This window comes from Chionomys nivalis, chromosome 1, assembly GCF_950005125.1.
Source record: "Chionomys nivalis chromosome 1, mChiNiv1.1, whole genome shotgun sequence".
Taxonomy (NCBI): Eukaryota; Metazoa; Chordata; class Mammalia; order Rodentia; family Cricetidae; genus Chionomys; species Chionomys nivalis.
Genome location: NC_080086.1, coordinates 149,703,127 through 149,722,381, shown reverse-complemented (window position 1 = coordinate 149,722,381; position 19,255 = coordinate 149,703,127). Strand labels below are relative to the sequence as shown.

The 19,255-nt window shown below is 48.9% G+C and overlaps 1 protein-coding gene and 1 non-coding gene across 7 annotated transcripts in view; one reads left to right on the top strand and one right to left on the bottom strand.

Moving 5' to 3' along the window:
• The window catches only part of Prkag2 (protein kinase AMP-activated non-catalytic subunit gamma 2), a 272,029-nt gene that overhangs the window by 149,417 nt on the left and 103,357 nt on the right, over positions 1–19,255 (top strand). The gene's annotated exons all lie outside the window — the stretch shown is intronic.
• LOC130890037 (U6 spliceosomal RNA) lies at positions 11,084–11,190 on the bottom strand. The gene has a single exon (XR_009058678.1). It is a non-coding gene; the product is annotated as a U6 spliceosomal RNA (small nuclear RNA).

The following is a 19,255-nucleotide window of genomic DNA, read 5'->3' as shown; positions in this document are numbered from 1 at the left end:
AGGCTTATCTTTTACTGGCATGCAAAGAACACCAGGTATTCCTGCCCAACCAACTCTGATAGCAGACAGATTTCCTAAGAGAATCACTTAAATTCTCCCGGTGATTTCCAGGCACCAGCACCTCCGTTCTGTCTAGGGGAAAGCTTAGCCCGATTTCATTGACTTTTTTATCAGAATGTTGCAAAGTTCTCCTCGGTCTGCCAGTCATCTCGGGTGTGTGCAGTTTGGCTGACGATTCTGGGGCGTCAGTTACAGGAGCAGGAGATAGTATCTGGCACACAGGGAAACCTCACTCAGACCAGGGCTCTTCATTCTGTGGCTGAGGCTGCAAGAGCAGGGCTGTGGAGTGACAGTCTGAGGGGACAGTTTCTCCCTGGACCTTCATGTGAGCATCTGTACTGGACTCTTGCTTCTATTCGCTTTGCTTTGAAGCTGTCTCTCTTGGATTTAAAATCTGCTCACCAGCCTCCCTCATCCTGCACTTTCCTAAGCATCCTGGCGCACAGAGGTTCCTAACCACCTACCTCACAGGTTGGGGGTGGTGCATGATGTTAGCGGTGTGGGCCTCACACATCATAGATCTCCCACAATGCCCAGCTAGCCTTCTCCCCCCCTCTTTCTCTCACTGTAATATCTTTTGTGTTGACTAAATACATCACAAAACAAGCATAAATTCTGGCACAGGCATATAGAGAATGTTCCAGTATCATCTCTAGTAGCCCAAAGAATAAACTACCCAGACACCATCAGCAAAAGAAACAATAAATGTGTGGTGGTAAATTCACATGATGGATGTTCTGAGGAGCTTGCAGCTTCTGAGCAAGAAAGCACTGGGGGGGCCGGAAAGATGGCTCAGCAGTTGGGAGCACTGGCTGCTCTTCCAGAGGTCCTGAGTTCAATTTCCAGCAACCACGTGGTGGCTCACAACCATCTGTAATGAGATCTGGTGCTTTCTTCTGGCCTGAAGGCAGACATACAGGCTGAACACTGTATACATAATAAATAAACAATTCTTTTTTAAAAAGAGAGAGCCCTGGTGTTAAAGAGCACATGATTCCTTGCCTAGAAAGGGCAACGTAAGCAAAGCACAGGTTACATTAGCATCCTGGCTGCTTATCTTAGGCAGGTGTACGCTTCTCTGAGGATGCTCATTCTTCCATACACACATCTGTTCACTTGTTCCTTCGTGACTTGCAGACTTTACTATGTTATTATACTCTGATGAAACAGATATTTTTCTTTTGCCATTTTCATGTGTATGTGTTTGTTGACAGAGGCTTCTGTCCCACCAGGTCCCACAGTTGTTCAGTACCAAAGAAACACACAGAGGTCTACATTAATTATAAACTGATTGGACTAGTAGCTCAGGCTTCTTATTAACTCTTATAACTTATATTGACCCATAATTATTGTTGGTGTTAGCCACATGGCTTGGTACCTTTTTTGGTGAGGCAGTCACATCTTGCTTGCTCTGAGTCTGGCTTCCTCTGTATCTGGGTAACAACTGCAGACTGAAACTTTCCTCTTCCCAGATTTCTCATTGCCCTGCCTCTACTTCCTGCCTGGTTGCCCCGCCTATACTTCCTGCCTGGCTACTGGCCAATCAGCATTTATTTAAAATACAAGTGACAGGGTACAAACCATTGTCCCACAGCATTGTGTTGTTGGGTATATATGTATATGCATGCTTTGTGTGTGAAGGCACATATGAGAACGCATGTGCACATGTATGCAAATGCATGGGAGACCTGAGGTTGGCTTCTGGAGTCCTCCACTGTTGGCTTTTCCACCTCATTCAAAAATTTAGAGCTCACAAATATAGCTAGTTTTGCTGGCCAGCTTGCTCTGGGAATCCCCTATCTTGGCCTTCCAAGGCTGGATTTACAGGTAGGTTTGTACACCTGTTGGCATTTATGTGGGCTCTGATCCTCACACTCTGGGCCTCACGGCAAGTGCTTTACTACCAAACCAGTTCCCCAACCCCAAGAAAGTTTAAGTCCAGTGGGAAAGAAAGGAAGTCCTTGGAGTTCATTTAATTATTGAACAACCAAGAAGGATGAGCAGTTGTCGATACTTCAGCCACAGTAAGAAGAAAAATTGCCATGCTCTGGAAAGAGGGTCCCAGAGGGGCACAGGGACAGCCACTCATTCATTTGCCCATTGGTAGAATAAGTTACCAACACGTTGAGAAGCAGCCAGTGGAGTCTGAGAGCAGATTTTATCACTCAGAGCAACTTCGGCCTCTCCACTGCACTGTGCACGTGGCAGGGGTTCACTTCTCTTTCCTCCATGGCTTGACACTCATGGGTGAGTGAGCCACAGAATGCAGACGGTGCGGGAAACAGATGAGACCATCCAGCCACAGGCAGACCGAGGCTGGAAGGGAGGCAGCAGCTAGAGTGCATGGTAGGGAACATGGCTAAAGAGCGGGAATGGCCCCTGGAGAGGTGCAGAGACAGTCTTGTGTGAGGGTTCCCCCGGCCGGACAGGACTGCCATTGGAAGGGTTGATGCTCACTTGACTTTATTCTGTAGACATTTTCAAGCTTACAGCCCTGTTTCTTCAGTGTCTCTCAAAAGGAAGCAGGCGTGTCTCTTCCTGGCATGAAAGAATACCCGGCACTCCCACTCAGAGTGTATGATCCTGTGGACTTTACCTTCCCCTCCTTGGTCCACCCCACTCTCTGAAGCATAACTTTGCTACCTTTGGGGGCTGTGTGCCCCAGGACTTTACCCTGATGTTGTCATGATAAGGCCCTATTATCTAATCATTTGACATGAGGCTTTCTCCAGATTGCTTAAACTTGGGGTTCTCACACCCATGGACGAACGCTTCATCCCTAGGAATGAATTATTGAATGAGTATTAAGCTTCAAAGTCACATTTGCCTGAGCTGAGTGTGGCGGGGCCCTCTGGGCTTCCTGGCAGATGGGGAGAGAAGATGAGCATCCATGAAAGATAAGAGGAGCAGACGGGAGCCACCTGGCATGTCTGCAGGAGGGCATTTGTTTTATGGATTAGGTTCTTGGCCTCAGTGTGGACCTGCCCCCCAGCTCACCTCCTGTCGATACTGATGAAAATGTTTTGCTGAGTGGCCTAGTCTGCTTTTCATGTCAAGGAGAAAAATCAGTAAATGCCTTTTGGTTTCCATTTCTTGTTGACATGGAAGGGTCCTTTTGTCTTTTAAAGAACTAGAACCAAGGATATGAAGAATGTAAAATGGGGGCTGGGAAAATGGCTCCATTTTTAAAGAATGAGAACCTGATTTTGAACCTCAACACCTACTTTAAGAAACGAGGCAGAATGGTATGTGCCGGGGCAAGAAGATGCGGCTTGTAGGTTCCTAAGGCTTTTCTATTTGGCCAATCTTGATGAATCAGTTCAGAGAGAGACCCTGTCTCAAAAACTAAAGCGGAGAACGGTGGAGGAAGATACCCAAGACCTCTGGCCTCCACACATGCATACATGTGCCCCTACCCATGAACAAATACACAGAACAAAGAGTATGGGAGTGAGGTTGAGTTAACACTGTGGCCTTTTCTGAAAACCTGCTCGTTACTTGTGGCTTCTTACAGAGTCATGTTGGGGCGTTGTCTGCTGGAACTATGCAAATGTGCATCCCGTACGATGCTGTGCAGTATGGGAGTGTCAGGTTGCATACACCTGCTGAGCGCCAGGAGCACAGAGGGTACAGCTGTGTCAGATCCCAGAGCTGTTGAAACAAAGCAGCACAGGAGAGGGAGAATCTGGGGAATGTCAGCATTTATGTTCGGAGTCACCCTTCAGGCCCAGGGACTCTGGCCAGGGCCACGGACTTGTTGCAATGTATTGCCCTGAGCCAAATCCCCTGAGGAGAGACTGGCCATGGCCTTTCTCTGTTCCTGTGTAACCCCAGTGGCACATGAAGGTTATCATCATGGTGTATGTCCTGGCCTCAGGACATGTTCTGTGACTTCTTGGGTCTTCAGGCAACCCCATGGGCTCCCCATGGATCCCAGACTCTCCCTGGGTAAGGTTAAGGAGTGTGAGAGCGGAAGGTACCTGTGACCCGGATATTGCACAAGAGGTGGCTCTCAGAGCCTAGGACACATGACTGAGAAGCTTCTAGTCTTTACCAGGAACTCAGGTGACCTCTTGGAGCAGGTGGCCCTCAGTGTGAATCTCAGGCCTATCTTGACATCACGTGAATATTTATTAGACAGGTGTGGTACACACCTTTAATCCCAGCACCCGGGAGGCAGAGGCAGGCGGATCTCTGTGAGTTCAAGGCCAGCCTGGTCTATAGCACAAGTTCCAAGACAGTCAGGAAAATACACAGAAACCGTGCCTTGAAAAACTAAAGCAAACAAAAATGCCCAATTCTAGGATGTCCACCCAGCTGCTGAGTCTGGACCTACGGGCAGGTACTAAATGCTGGCCCAGACTAAAACTTGTGTCCCTGCTGCCTGAGTCACCAGGGACACCTGTGTAAAGATACCCCGGGACTCTGCAGGCCCATGCCAGCCTGGGCATGGCCTTTCTGTTTCACTCACTGGTCTAGTGCTCAGAGCAGAGCTTAGCTTACTAACACAGTGCTTGCCAGTCCTGAACTTACAGTCCTGAAGACCGGAGAGGGGGCTGCTGAGAGTCACCTCACACTCTCTGTGCAGGGGGAGATGGCGCCAGTTGCAGTGACTTAGCCAAAGACTTGTTTGCTACTGAGGCTGAGGGATGAAAACCTCGCTTCTCAGAACTGCACTGCAAGTGTTCTGTAGGACTCTTTCATTCATCTTGTCTGAGGAAAGTCATGGCTGACCTAGATGTTTCCTGTGGAGAATTCTGGCTTCTGTGGTTTGGGACAAGGACTGTGCCTCAAGCCACTGCCCCCCACCACCTCTGCCTTGTCTACCCCTGTTTCCCCCCAGTTTAACTCAGTCCTAATCATTCTTAAATACCAGACTCCCCCAGCACCAGCCCCTCTCTCTGGCTCATAGTGGATGAGATACCAGCCTTCTTCTCTCACCTCGTGTTCACTTTTGTCTGAATACCTTTCTCTGTCTAAAGACTGTGATATGGCAGGCTCATCCGCTTCCTGGTACCATGTCCTAACATCCTAACATGGTGCATCCTTGGCCGCCTCCTTGGCTCCATTCCGTTATCCTAAGCATAGGAACTATGGGGCATTGTGCTCCAGATACCTAACTGTACTTTGGGTGCCCATTGGTTCATTAACGACTGCCAAAGCTGAACACACCCAGCAGGGAGGATACCACTCTAGATTACAGGCCAGAGAAAAGGGTCCTGAGTCAAAGACTGGAGGTGTTCGAGGTGGGCCTGGGCCTGCAGAGAAGGCCTGATCTTGCTTCCCCAAAGCCCGTCCTCTCCCCTGCTCCAGGCCCCCAGAACATCCACTTCAGCAGACTCACATCATGGTGCTACTGTTCCTGGGCCTGGCTGGGGAGCCTGCACCCTTCTCAACAGTGCAGAGGACCGTGGGAGCTATGCCTGCAGGTACTGCACAGTGATCATGAGCTCAGCCCCAGGGGTGACAATCCCCTAAAGCACAGTCAGCAACAGCTGCTTCCAGTCCGTCATAGCCCGCACGTTCAAGGGAAAAAGGAAAAGGAACTAGGTGAAACAGGACAGAGGCTGCAAGTTCTAGGCAGCTGTGACAGGGTAGAAGAGGAGGCATTTATAGGACCTCGGGGCTATCATGGACATGCTGGACAGCTCAAATAGGAAACCCAGGCCCTGTGGGTATTGAGCCATGAAGAGCTGGTAGCGTATAGACAGAGTGGGACCTGCCTCCTGCCTCTATCGACCCCAGACTGCCTTACCTGTGCCAGTCGCTCAGAGGAGGTCAGTCATCCTCCGGAAGCAGTCCTCATGGTTTCCACCCATCACCAGGGAGTGAAAACCCCCAAAAGGGCCTAGTTCTAAGATATGCATAGATGGCCCCTTCCTCATCTAAGGACCAAGCCAGCAACAGTAGCTTCTGCCAAGAGCCACTTTGGGCAGTGAAGCTACTTTGCTTGCCTTCTGGTGGAGGTGCCCCAGCGCAGAGGTCAGGTGTGTCTAGTCCGTGTCACTGACAGTCAGACAAAAGTCCTGACTGTAAGTAAGCAGCCTTAGCCAGTGAGAGAGAGTGAACTGGTTGCTGAAGGCCTTGAGGATGAAGGACTGTGCCTACTCCAGTGCGCTCAAGCTCCTGGAGGCGTCCACCAAGGAAGCTCATAATACCCCATCAAATGCGCCCTGCTGAGGAAAGAGCTAGGAAGGAAGGCAGGAAGGAGAGCTCCCAGGCAGAGGTAGCAGACATCGTGGTTTTGTTGTCCTATCAGAGGGTGCCGGTTTCAGCCGTGACCTGGAGGAACAGGTGACCAGTGCTTTAATTTACACAACATGGAATCACCAGACTGTGCCGAGTTGTGGGCTCCGTGCCCAGAGACACACCCCCCTCTGCCTGTTATGTCACCATCGCAGCCCCACCTGGTGTCATGTAAATGTCACATTACCCTTGGCAGGGCTTCTCAAATAGCACCTCGGAAACTTGGCTGTGGAAGGACAAGAAAATCTGACATTGCCCTGGGCCTGCTAACTATACCGAGTTCTCTGACCAGGGCTGGGCACCTACACACACTCAGACCCCTGGAGGACAGGATCAGCATTCACACAGGCAAAGACAGCTTCTGGCCAAGAGGGACAGGGGTCACCCCAGCAAAGCATCCAGGAGCTTTGTGCCGGGCCTTTGGCATGAGGCCATGGAAATAAGGGGTATAGACCTGGTGCGACTGGCAGGGCAGGGCGAGAGGGGAGTTTGAAGAAGCTCTCTGTGTAGCTGTGTGTTAATCAACCCGAAGCAGAGTGGGGATTTCGACACATGGTGAGACACCATGAGAAAACCTTGCCACACTAAGCAAAGTAAGCCAGTCATGAGAAAACCAAAGGAGTGTAAGACTTGTGCTTGGGAAGATGAAGGACTTAGGGGATGGACGGCCACACAGTGTGAGTGACATATCACTGCGCTGCACACTCTGAGATAAGTTGTACACTGTATGAATGTGTTATATATAATTTACTTTTAAATTACATGTGTATATGCATGTGTGTATAGTTTAAAATGGCAAATTATACATTGGGTGAATGTTTTCGATGTATTTTATTTTTAATTATGTGCATATGTGTGTATGTACGTGAGTCTGATCTATGGGACACCTTTGTTAAACAAGGTTACAAGAGGCATGACTCATGAAAGAACAAACAGCTAAACTATATTTATCAGAATTTAAAACATAAACCCAACGAAACGAGAGGCCACAAGTGTTGGGTCCCTGGAGCTGGAGTTACAGGCAAGGGTGAGCCACCTGAGGTGGGCACTGGGGACAGAACTTGGGTTCTCCGCAAGAGCAGTGTCTGCTCAACTGCTGAGCTGCCTTTTGCTCAATTAGAAATTTAAAACTTATTTTTTTTTTACAACAAATTAGCCTATTTTCTGTGTCAGATGGTTTGGGTTGCTATGACAGAGTCCCACTGGCTAGCTGGCTTCTCCTGACAGCTAGGCCTCCCAGCAGCAGGCTCCTTCCACACCCCACTACCCCTGCTGTAGCATCCACACGCCAAGCCTCCCCAGTCAGGAGGATATTGTGGGCTGTTGCATGAACCAGCCAGCTCTTACTGACTTGTCCTCAGCCATGGGAGCCAGTCTGACAGGCACACTGGGTGATGGGGAACCCTGAGTTACAGACTGTCTACTCAGAGACCTCACAAACAGACTGGGAGCCCAGCCTCTGAGGAGCCCATAGCTGGCCTATTCTTCTTGACCATTGCAGCCTCTAGGTAAGAGTTCATGGTTGTGCAGCGAGCTCTCTTATCCATGGAGCCGTCTCTCCTGCCCTGAGAGTTCTTTCTGTATGGTGGACACAAGCCTTTAGCACACATGTAATTGCAAGTGCATTCTCCATGCCGTTTGTCTTTTTCGGTTTCGTTTGTGTTTGTGTCTTAAATTCTGACAAAATAAAGTGTATCCACTTGTTCTCTCGTGAGCTATACCTCTTGGTAGCCCTGTTAAACAAGGGTGTTCCCTATAAGAACTGCACTGTTTCATGAGTGGGAGCAGTGTGCAAAGAGTGTACCAGGCAGGAGGTATGGTGGCAAGCAAGACTCGCGCCATTTGTGCTCAGTGGAGGAAACAAGATACATTAATAAATAATCGCCTGCAATGCTGGCACCCTGAAGGCTGGGCTACAGAGTGAGACCCCCGTCTCAATAACGAAGGACTAAGGATGCAGCTCAGTGGGATAGCCCTTGCCGAGAATACACTGGGGTCTGGACTTCACTCCCCACTCAGAAATAGTAGCCCCACAGCACACTATGATTTTCTGATGTTGGAATCTGCAATGTCGCTAGAAAGAAGAGCAAACAACACCCTCGAAAGCAGAGGAAGCTTTTGAAAAGTCGCACAGAGCAATGGTAGAGGCAGGAGTGGAGGAGTGGATCAAGATCATTAGAGAGTCTGATTTCTCTAAGCACAGTGCTCTGGTTCTAGAAATTCAAAGAGAAAAGTGGTACGGAAACCCCAGATACAAAGAGACCCACCCCAGTCCCACAGCTTTTGCATGGCTGCTTCCCTTTTGAGGGCCGTGCTCAGTGACCTTATCAGGGCCAGGCTCCATCAGGAGGCAAGGTTAGGCAAGGTGTGAGCCAGGTATAACAATGTGCAGAAAGGAGAGCTGGATCATTGTAGTGAGGAGCGGCAGGCTGCTTCCCTGCCGCCCCAGCTCCCAGCCGCCTGGCTAGCTTATGCCGCGAAATTGTAGTAGGAGCTGTGGGCTGCATTCCCAGCGCCCAGCCGCCTGCATGGTTAGCTTTACCCAAAATAATTACACGGAAACTGTATTCTTTTAAACACTGCCTGGCCCATTAGTTCCAGCCTCTTATTGGCTAGCTCTTACATATTGATCTAACCCATTTCTAATAATCTGTGTAACACCACAAGCTGGCTTACCAGGAAAGATCTTAACCTGCGTCTCTCTGGTGTGGGAGAATCATGGCGGTTGCTTGAATCTGCTTCTTTCTCCCAGCATTCTGTTCTGTCTACTCCGCCTACCTAATTTTCTGTCCTATCAGGCCAAGCAGTTTTCTTTATTAATTAACCAATGAAAGCAACAGATAGATACAAGACCCACCTCCATCAGATCATCAATGCAGTGGGTCAGGTGGATATGGAAGGGGGCAGGGGGCTTTGCCACTGTGGAGGCCTGCACCTCAAGGGCCAAGTACTCCCTCACTGTGAGACATGACCTAACAGTGTTGCTTGCTGCACATCCGGAGCCGGAAGCATCAGGAACCCAGGGATTCCTGGAAAGAGGGTCCCTGTCTGGGTTTCTACCAGTTCAGATGTTACCTCTCTCCTTTGAAAACCCTAGAAAAAGATCCAGTGGGCTGCTGACATCTTTTGTGACTTCGAACTCCCACATTGCTACTGCATTGAGAGGCAGCAGAAAGTGCTAGGGTTGAGATCTGGGCCACCTTGAAGAGGCAGTACCCATGTCCCCACCAGGAGATCCTCCATTCCCTCCCATAGGAATGGTCCTTCCTTCCCTGCCTCTCCAGAGAGACTGGCACCCATGCATCACGAAGGCCAGGGGTCAGCACTCACACTCCCTTTCTTTCTGGGAAGAAGGAGAACAGCTGAGTGCTCAGAATGGCTCTGAGCAGACGTTGCCTGGACACCTTCCCGGCCTCCCTAGCCATTACGCTGGCACCTCAGAGCCCAAAAGCTTGGCAGGCGGTGTCAGATGATGTGTCAAGTCAACAGAGCCCCAGGAGAGCCCTGCTCAGAGTCCCGTGGCAGCTGGCTGTGGCCAGCCTCCTGGAAGGAATACCCAGCCTGGCCACCAGCCATTGCCCGGGGAGAGAACACCACAGGGGAGCTAGGCAAGAGGACATGAAGCACAAGCTCGATGGTGCCAGCCCTAGCGTTCTCCTGCTTTTTGAGCATGGCCCTTAAATCAAGAAAGGCTTTAAGTACTGTGGTCTGGACCCCATGTCCCACGTGCAAGTGTGTCCTAGTTTTCCCAGATTCCTGCACATTTGGAAAACTAGGGCATGCCTCAGGAGGGACAGTAGCTCAAAGCCCACCTGGGACCATCTACCACTATCTCACCTGCTCTGAGCCCAGACCCTGGATGATGAGGAGGCCCAAAGCTGTGCCTTTAGAGTAAAGCTACCTGTCCGGAAAAGGTTCAAAATAGAGCCATCAGGAGATAGTTCAGGGAACCGGAGAGATGGCTCAGCAGAGGACCCAAGTTTGGTTCCCAGCACCCACATGACAGCTCACAACTGTCCATAACTCCAGTTCCAGGGGCTTTGCTATTCTCCACTGGCTCTGCACTCATGTGGTACACAAACACACAGGCATGTAACACACTAGTATAAAATTTTAAAAAATACTGGAGAGGCAGGGATAATTTGGGAAGCCACACAGCTAGGGGCTTCTATGGTCTGCAGTGGGGAGGAGCCACCGTCACTGGTTCTGAATAGAGCTGAATGACAGAAAGTGCAGAAGCAGCACAAGGGGTGTTGACAGATGTTTCTGTCCTGCCAGGTCCCATGGCTGTTCAGACTCAAAGAAATACACAGAGGTCTACATTTATTATAAACTGGTTGGCCTATTAGCTCAGGCTTCCTATTAACTCTTATAACTTATATTAGCCCATAATTCTTGTCTGCGTTAGCCACATGACTTGGTACCTTTTATCAGCAAAGCAGTCACATCTTGCTTCCTCTATCTGGATGATGACTGCAGACAGAGCTTTCCTCTTCCCAGAATTCTACTGTTCTGGTCGCCCAACCTCTACTTCCTGCCTAGCTACTAGCCAATTAGTATTTTATTAAACCAATACAAGAAACAAATCTTTACAGGGTACAAGATCATTGTCCCACAGCACTTCCCCCTTTTTTTTTCCAAAGCAAAATCTCTGAATCTAATCTCCTTTGTTTAGCTTTTTCCCTGACTATTATTCATAATAGCTTGTAACCAAAACCCTAAACAAAGACAAACATCCATAAACCATTTTTGGGGAATGTGGGCATAGTTTTCTAGGAAAAATATGTAACGCTTCATGAATTTGTGTGTCATCCTTGTGCAGAGGCCATGCTAATCTTCTCTGCATCATTCCAGTTTTAGTGTATGTGCTGCTTCCCACAGCAAAGGTGTAATTTGTGGCTTTAAAGGCATGCTCTAGAGACTTTTGGTGGCAGTTCCCAGACAGCTATCACTCTGGCTTTCTGTCAATTCCTGCCCTACTCTCCTGGCAAGGGCCTGTTAGTGTTCAAACAGCTCCTGTGGTTTGAACAGTAGGTCTGTAGCTGGGGGCATTGTTTGGGAAGATTTGGGAATCTTTAGGATACAGAGCCTGGCTGGTTGATATGATCAACTTGAGGGTGGCCTTCAGGTCTGTACCCCAGCCCAAGTGTTCTGCTTCATAATTGACCAAAAATATGAACAAGTCATATCATAAGCTCCACTACCATGGACAGTGCCCCAGGCATGGTACCTTCCTGCCATGATGGGCTAATATCCCCTGAAACTGAGCCAGAAATAAGCCTCTCCTTTCTGACTCTGTTCCCATCAGGGATGTTGTCACAACTATGCGAAGATTAACAAACAAGATCTACCAAGGTTTCAGGTTTTGTTACTCAGGCTTACAGAGTAGGCACAGCTCCCACTAGCAGCTGGCACGGTGGGAGTCACATATCTGGTAGGAAAGGACCCATGGGCATGTTTGGTGACTCCTTGGCACACACATTCTAGAAACCAAGCTTTAGGGTTGGAAATACCCTGGTGTTATTTCAGAAGCAGAATGAGCAAGGAATGTGTGTGCTGGGGTTCGTGTGTGACTCCTTACAGTTCCGAGGGTCCAAGGACTCAGTAGATTAAGAACCACTTCTTGGAGCTGGGGGATGCCTCAGCTGATAGAATGATTGCCCAGCCTATACAATTCTGGGTGCAATTCCCAGCACTGAATAAAACCACATGTGGTGGTTCATGGTTGTCATCCCAACACTGGGGAGGTGGAGGCAAAAGAATCAATCCAAGGTCATCTTTGTGTACATAGAGACTATCCTGGGCTACATGAGTCTCTCTCTCTCTCTCTCTCTCTCTCTCTCTCTCTCTCTCACACACACACACACACACACACACAGACACACACACACACACACACACACACACTAAATGAAAGAGGAAGGAAGGATTTCTTTCCCAGTTCCTGGGGAGTCATCCCAGCCACTAAAACTATGACCATATGGCTGATTTCAAACTAGGAGTTCCCAAAAAGGCTAGAGATGGAGCACCCTTCTCAGTGCAGTGAGGGAGCACTACCGTGGAGTTTCCCACTCAGTCAGGGACTATCTGGAAAGTCCACATTCGCAGGCCTGGTGGCCACTTGGCCTTCCTTGATCTTGGGCCCCACTCAGCAGACTTAGTTCCAAGTTCGCCCACAGCACAGCCCTGTTGCTTTGTGCCTTGGAGATGCCTGGCTGCACCAAGCAGCCGGCTCTGCTGTGGCCACTGCCCACCGAATTCTGTAAACAAATGCCTCGGGGAAATCAAGGTTACAGTGACTTTTCTGGTCCCAGATAGGCATCCAGTCTCCCTCTAAGAACACATCTGAAGGAGATCCATGTCACACGTTTATGATTCCAAGAGTGACCAGAGTAGCCCCAGCCAGAGCCACGGCCTGGCACAAAGACTCCCACAGCCTTGCCCAGACCATGCTTCTGCAGGCATCTGCCCAGCAACTGCCTGGCTCGGCTTGGATTGCTGCCACCCTTGGTAGTAACCCTTATTATCAGGATACGGGTACAAAATTTCTCATGGTACCCTCTGTACTTAGGCTGTAAATTTTTTCCCTGGTCTTTGCACATGCATAGAATTTAATATAGCCTGTGTCTTCTTGTAAACATTTGCTGGTCCCTGAAGTAGGAGGCAGCTTGTTCATTTCCCAGCCACACAGACTCCCAAAAATAATCACACAGAAACTATATTATTTAAATCATTGCTTGGCCAATTAGCTCTAGTTTCTTATTGGCTAGCTCTTACATCCTAAACTAACCCATCTCCATTAATCTGTGAATCACCACGTGGCTGGTTCCTCATGTCTGTCTCTGGCTGAGGCTACATGGCATCTCCCTGACTCTGCCTTCTTTCTCCTAGCATTCAGTTTAGTTTCTCCACCTAGCTCTACTCTGCCCTATTACAGGCCAAGGCAGCTTCTTTATTCATTAACCAATAAAAAGCAACACATATACAGAAGGACTTCCCACACCAAGTCCCTATAAATGTATCATTCTCTGGAGAACCTCCGTCCTTTTACTGTTTGGACTGACAGTGGTTGTGACATCTGTGTGTGGAAACTCCGCTGGCACAGGAGAGCTGCACCTGCATCCGAAGACCTGAGTGGTCATGGGACTGGCCTGGGCTCTGGGCTGAAGCTTCACCTCTCAGAGCCTGGGTCTCCTCCATCCAAAAAGAGATGATGGGAATGGGCTGGCAAGTTTCTCAGTGGGTGAAGGCACAGCAAGCCTAACCCAATGACCTGAGTTCGATCCCTGGGACTAGACGTGTGGGTGGATAAGCAGTTCCTGAAGTTGTTCTCTGACCTTCACACAAGCACTGTGGCATACATTAACATGTGCACACACACAAGTAAATGTGATTACTGTTTAAGTAGATGATGCAAGCTGGAAAAATAGCTCAGTTGGTAAAGTGAGTTCAGTTCCCAAATTCCACATTTAAAAAAAAAAAAGAGCCAGGTGTACTAGTTCCTGTTTATAATTTCAGTTCAGGGGAAAGAGACATGGGCAGATCCCTGGGGTTAGCTGGCCATCCAACCTGACCTAATGGAACCCCAGGTCACTGAGAGAGCCTGTCTTAAAAAAAAGTTCATAGCCCTTGAGCAAAGACAACTGAGGGTGTTCTCAGGTCTTCATGTGCACACACCACACATGCATGCACATATGCAATACACCAAATAAATAAAGCAAGCGTTGAGGCAAGTGTGCTCTCCAGGCATTGCTGATTCTAACCCCCCTTGGTTCTCTTAGGACTATTCATATTTTGTCACACACCCCCCCCCAAATGACATCTGTCCCCTTTGTGATTTCACAGATAACTCATTATCAGAGAGGACCATGAATCGTTGTGCCAGGATGTTCTGATATTTCCAGCATCCTATAACATCCCCGAGAAAGTCACAGATGGATCTAAAGAGCAAAAAAACATTAGACAAAACCTAGGCGTTCTTTTGCCACTGGGCTTCTTGGAGTCTGAAACATACCGGCAACCTTTGAGCCTTTGGGTATGGAAGGAAGGCTTTCTGAACATGGTCTTATCTACCATGGGCCTTCACTTTGGAGAGGTGCTACCCTGAAGTACCCCACCTAAGCCTGCCCATCAGTCAGTGTTCGGCATCTTCCATTCCCATCTAGAGCATGTTCAGGGTTGTGTTCTGTGTCATCTTTGTCACACTTTTGTCTTTACATTAAAATGTAAACACTTCCAGTGAGAACGATGGAGCAACGAGTAGCAGTTATGCACAGATGGTCCTTGTCAGAGGGGACCCAGATGCAAGCCATGGTCCTTGTCCTTCATAGTGTTGGGATGTGATTAGCCAAGGGAAGCGGCGACTTCAGTGAAGTAGATACAAGAGATGGCCTGTGTCTTACCATGTGGTCCCAGCTGAGGGGCTTGGATTCTCACAAGGAGAAGAAGGTCTACAAGAATCATCAAGGAAGAAAAGGGACAGAATCAGGGTAGAGGGTCCTGATAGTGAGCTAGTGAGGTCCAAGGATCCTTCAGTGAGGTCCAAGAGTCATTCACAGAATCTGATGTTTTTTTATTCTGCCTCTGTGAGGCTATTATATAATGTGTGTGTATATGTGTGTGTACATTGAGAACACATATAATATACAATGGTATATATTAATAACATGTTATATGTTTTATATTACTAGTAATATATGTATTTCATCCAAGACCACATACTGAATAGCCTGAATGAAAAAGCAAATACATAAATCTAACATTTTCTCTTGACCCATATATTAAAGGCATTTATAATACATAAAAATATATAGCACTCCTTTCCCTTTTGTTTTATTTTAAATATGTATTAGTGAGAAATTTTTAATATCTATAGTTCTAAAAACTGACTGAGGATGCCAAGGAGCTGTTGTTTATATGGTCATAAGTATCTCTATTCATTATATTAGAAATTAAAACCAAGGGGCTGTAAAAATACTGACTCATTTACAAATGGCAAAACATAATTTTAAACAGCATATTTGTAGAGAGTGTAAAGGGTTCCAAAGTCAATGTTTTGCCTGACACAGTGGCAGCAGGCACAGGCTCCTCCCAGAGTCTGGAGCCAGGGCTGAGGACAGGTGGAAGGGGCCGTGATCACTCTGGAGTGCGTCCCACCAAGGCAGGTGATGGCGAAGTGGCCTAGAAAATTGACCTAGCAACTCAAATTATAGGCTGAAGAGAAAGAGAATAAAATGACAGAACTGACTTGTGGGAAAACATCACGTGGAAAATACCACTGGGGAAAGAGGGTCTGCTAGCCCAAAAGTCACCTTGACATAGTACTTACCCAGGAACAAACGTAACGGAGCAAACTAAAGCACGGAACTGGGCTTGGTTTTTGTGTTTGGTTGTTTGGGGATTGGCCAGTTGGTTGGTCTCGGAGGCAAGGTCTCATGTATCTCAGTCTGGCCTCAAGCTTGTTTTGATAGTGGAAGATAACCTTGAACTTCTGGCCCTCTTGCCTCCTTCTCTCAAGTGCTGAGATCACAGGCATGTACCACCATGCCCGGTTTATTTGGTTCTAGGAATAAAACCAGTACCTCGTGCATGTTAGCAGCTGAGCGCACAGCCAGAGCCCTGAAGTGTGGCGCTGGAAGCAGTCCTTACAGTCTGTGGCTCTCCGGCATTCTTAAACTAATGTGGGTGGAATACCACGTTGTCCTGGTACCTCCCTAAAGAAGGGCTTCCCAGCTGCATCTTGGCTGACCCAGGCTTGAGGGGTACCTGGTGATGGCTATGACCTGGACTTCCCAAAGGAAAAGCCCTGTCAGCTAAGGAAGGCTGCTGTTACCCTCACAGTGCCAAGACAGGGAATACGGGTCTGAGCATGGCCAGAAGTGGACTCTGATTGGACTTCAGCTGTCCTACCAGAGACAGGCAGGCAGTCAGGTACAGCTAAGTGGACTTGGGTTCCCAGTGAGCTACCTCTTCTGGGATCTTGTATTAATGGCGCCCACTAACTGCCCAGTGCACACTGCTGTTGGGTGTTCTGAGATTGTTTGCTTTTACCTTGTAATTGCAGCAAAACTCCCGAGGGCAGCTCTCATTTTCAGAGTCCTGAGCATTTCAGGGCAGCATGGCTGTAGACCTGCTCATTTGCGAGTGCTAAGCTAGCCACTGAGCACTGACTTACAGAGGCTGCGCAGCTGGTGACTGGGGCTTACGCTCAGGTTCCAGAGCTGGGGCGTCTATCAGCCCTTTTAAACAATATGGGAGCAAAGACTAGAAACTTGAGGTCACATTTGTAAGAACAAGGACCAGGAACATTTAGCTGAGATCCCAAAGGGCCTTTTCACAGAGGAGTGGACGTGGTATCAGGAGTCAATAAGGAAAGGAGATCAAGGCTTAAATCCAGGAGCAAGTAAGTCCAGAAGCCCATGACCATCCAGGCCGGAGAGATGGAGAGATGATGCCAGTGGCCAGGGCAGGTGGGGAGTGAGTGGAGCTCAGCAGAGAATACGCACTTACTTTCTCCCATGGCCAATGAGAAGCAGTGTGAAAGCCAGAGAGTATTTCCCCTCCTCTGCAGCACCTGAGGGCAGTGCTTGGGGCGCCAAGGTGGCATTACCTGCCTTTGACATCCAGTAATGTGGGGTGGAGGCACAGGATAGAGAGAATTGGCGACCAGGCCAGAGAGGCACCTTGGAAACAAGGTTTAAAAAGGCAACAGAAGCCAGACCAAGTTGCAAAGGCCTGTTACTCCAAAAGTTAAGGTAAGAGGAGGGCAAGTTCAGCTTCAGCCTGGGCCACAGTTCAAGGCCAACCTGTCTCAAAATAAAAACTAAAAAGGGGGCTGAGAATATGGCTCAGCGGTAGAGTGCTTGCCTTGCATGCGCGAGGCCATAGGTTCAAATCCTAATACTGCAAATGAATTAATTAAAAGTCACAGCAGAGCCCTCCCAGAGGGAAGACACGCTAAGCAAACAGTCCCTGTGCAGCTGCTTCTGCAGCCTCCAGACTCCAGTGTCATAAACACCGACTGTGACTCCTGTATGGTCTAGTGGTCTGTGTCCCCTTTTACAGTGCATGGCTCTCCAGCCACAAGGATTTTTGTCCCTCCCTGTTCGTGCCTTTTTTGTCCAGCACCATCCCTATGCCACTACTCCCCTTACAACCCTCATCATTATCCTCCAAACTAAGAACCCTAATCAGGCCCTCATCACTGTGACAGGCAGTTTGTACCTCAGAAAGCCGCACTGCCATCCCCTCAACCCCACCCCATGAACAGTTGCTATTCCCCTGGCCTATTAGATTTGCAGTCAACGAAGTGAAGTCTGTCCCGTCTCTGTCTCCCATGTCTGAAAAGGCCAATGCTGTCTCATGGCTCCAGCCCGATCCGTTCACACAACACGGATTCGAGCACACGTGCAGCCTCTGCAGCACTCGGCTTATTTGTATCCGGTCATATGAGGTGGGCTTGCTTTGGGGCCCATGGTGAGTTAGAGGTAAATCCAGGCCCAGAGCTCGGAGCTTCTAAAGCCCAGGCCTCTGCTTCAGCCTTGCCCAGCAGTCGTAAGGGCAGGGCGCTCTCTCCGCTGGCATCTCTGTCCTGCCTTCTCCTCCCACTTCTCGGCCGCAGCTCCCACCGCCAGCATGGCCAGCCAGACCCTGTGAAGTCACCGGCTCATGGCTCCCCAGTGTCTGGAGACACTTGCCTGGCATTCTGTCTGGCTGCCAGGGTCCATTTCAGTTCACTCACTGGGCTTATTCATGGGCTCTTTGGCAGCCAGGGGAAAAAAAATCAAAGCCATTGTTCACCCTCAGAGCTGACAACAACCCTCAGCAAGCCCCTTCAGAAGCCAAGGAGGGCCGCTTCTCAGAAGGAACCTAACGAGGGAACCATCTGGCTTCCTTCTTGGGTTGCCATGCGCATCCCCACCTCGTATAAAAGTCACCTGCACTGGAGACCATCCATGCTGCTCTCTAGGTCGGAGACCCTGTCCTCAGATGTTAAAGAGGACCTGCCTCCTCTGGCTACAGGTTGGTTGCCCCTGTCTGCGTCCTTCCTCCCTCCAGAGACATATGCATTTAGCACAGGGGTGGTGGGAGGTGCTCGATCTGCTATTGGTTTTGCCCTTGTCTCATTTCCCCCACTACACTTGAACTGGGCCTCAGGCTTCCTCATCCTCCTGCACCAAGCTGGGCCCCAGAGGCTGCCTGGGAGCTACTGATGTGTAGAACAGGCACCTGGCTCTTGTAGATAGCCAAGTTGTAGTCTGTCTAGTGAGAAAGTAGTAATGAGTCTATGTAAACACACATCTCAGGAAAGCTATGAATGAAGCCCAACATGGTAATAAACTCACTTAAAACATTATGAGATTCTTTTATGATTTTTCTTTTGTAACTTGATTGTGTGGTGATTGAGCATAAACTTCATAAACGACAGCAGCCGTCACATCAAAAGGCTGGATACGCCGCCCTTTTGGGTTGTAAAGGAATGGAGATGAGAGGCGGTGTTGTCCTTCTTGCCCCTTGATTTACTAATGGGGACACCAAAATTCAAACAGAAAATCACTTAGGAATGTCCTCACCAGCTCTATGGCCTTTTCTAAATAATGACTGAGAAGCCAGCACCCACGTGGTGGCAATTGATCTTTGTCCCTGCCAGTTTGGCGAGAAAGCTGTCTGGCCAAGGCCACCCAGTATGGGGAGCACTCAGAGTCCCAGGCCTAGCCCCTCCTCTGCACACTCTTCACCCTTCTTAGCGCCTCTTCCTGCCCTTCCGTGAGGCAGGTATCTCCAGACTCTATTTCCCGTTGGCCTGCGAAACCCTTCCCAGAGAAAGAGTTCACATGGCTGAAACGGAATTTTACATGACTTTACATCTTTGCTCCTGTCCCTTGATGGCATCTCAATTTCTTTACGGTAAAGGAGTTTGGGAACTGTAGTCAGTTCATATGAACTCTGC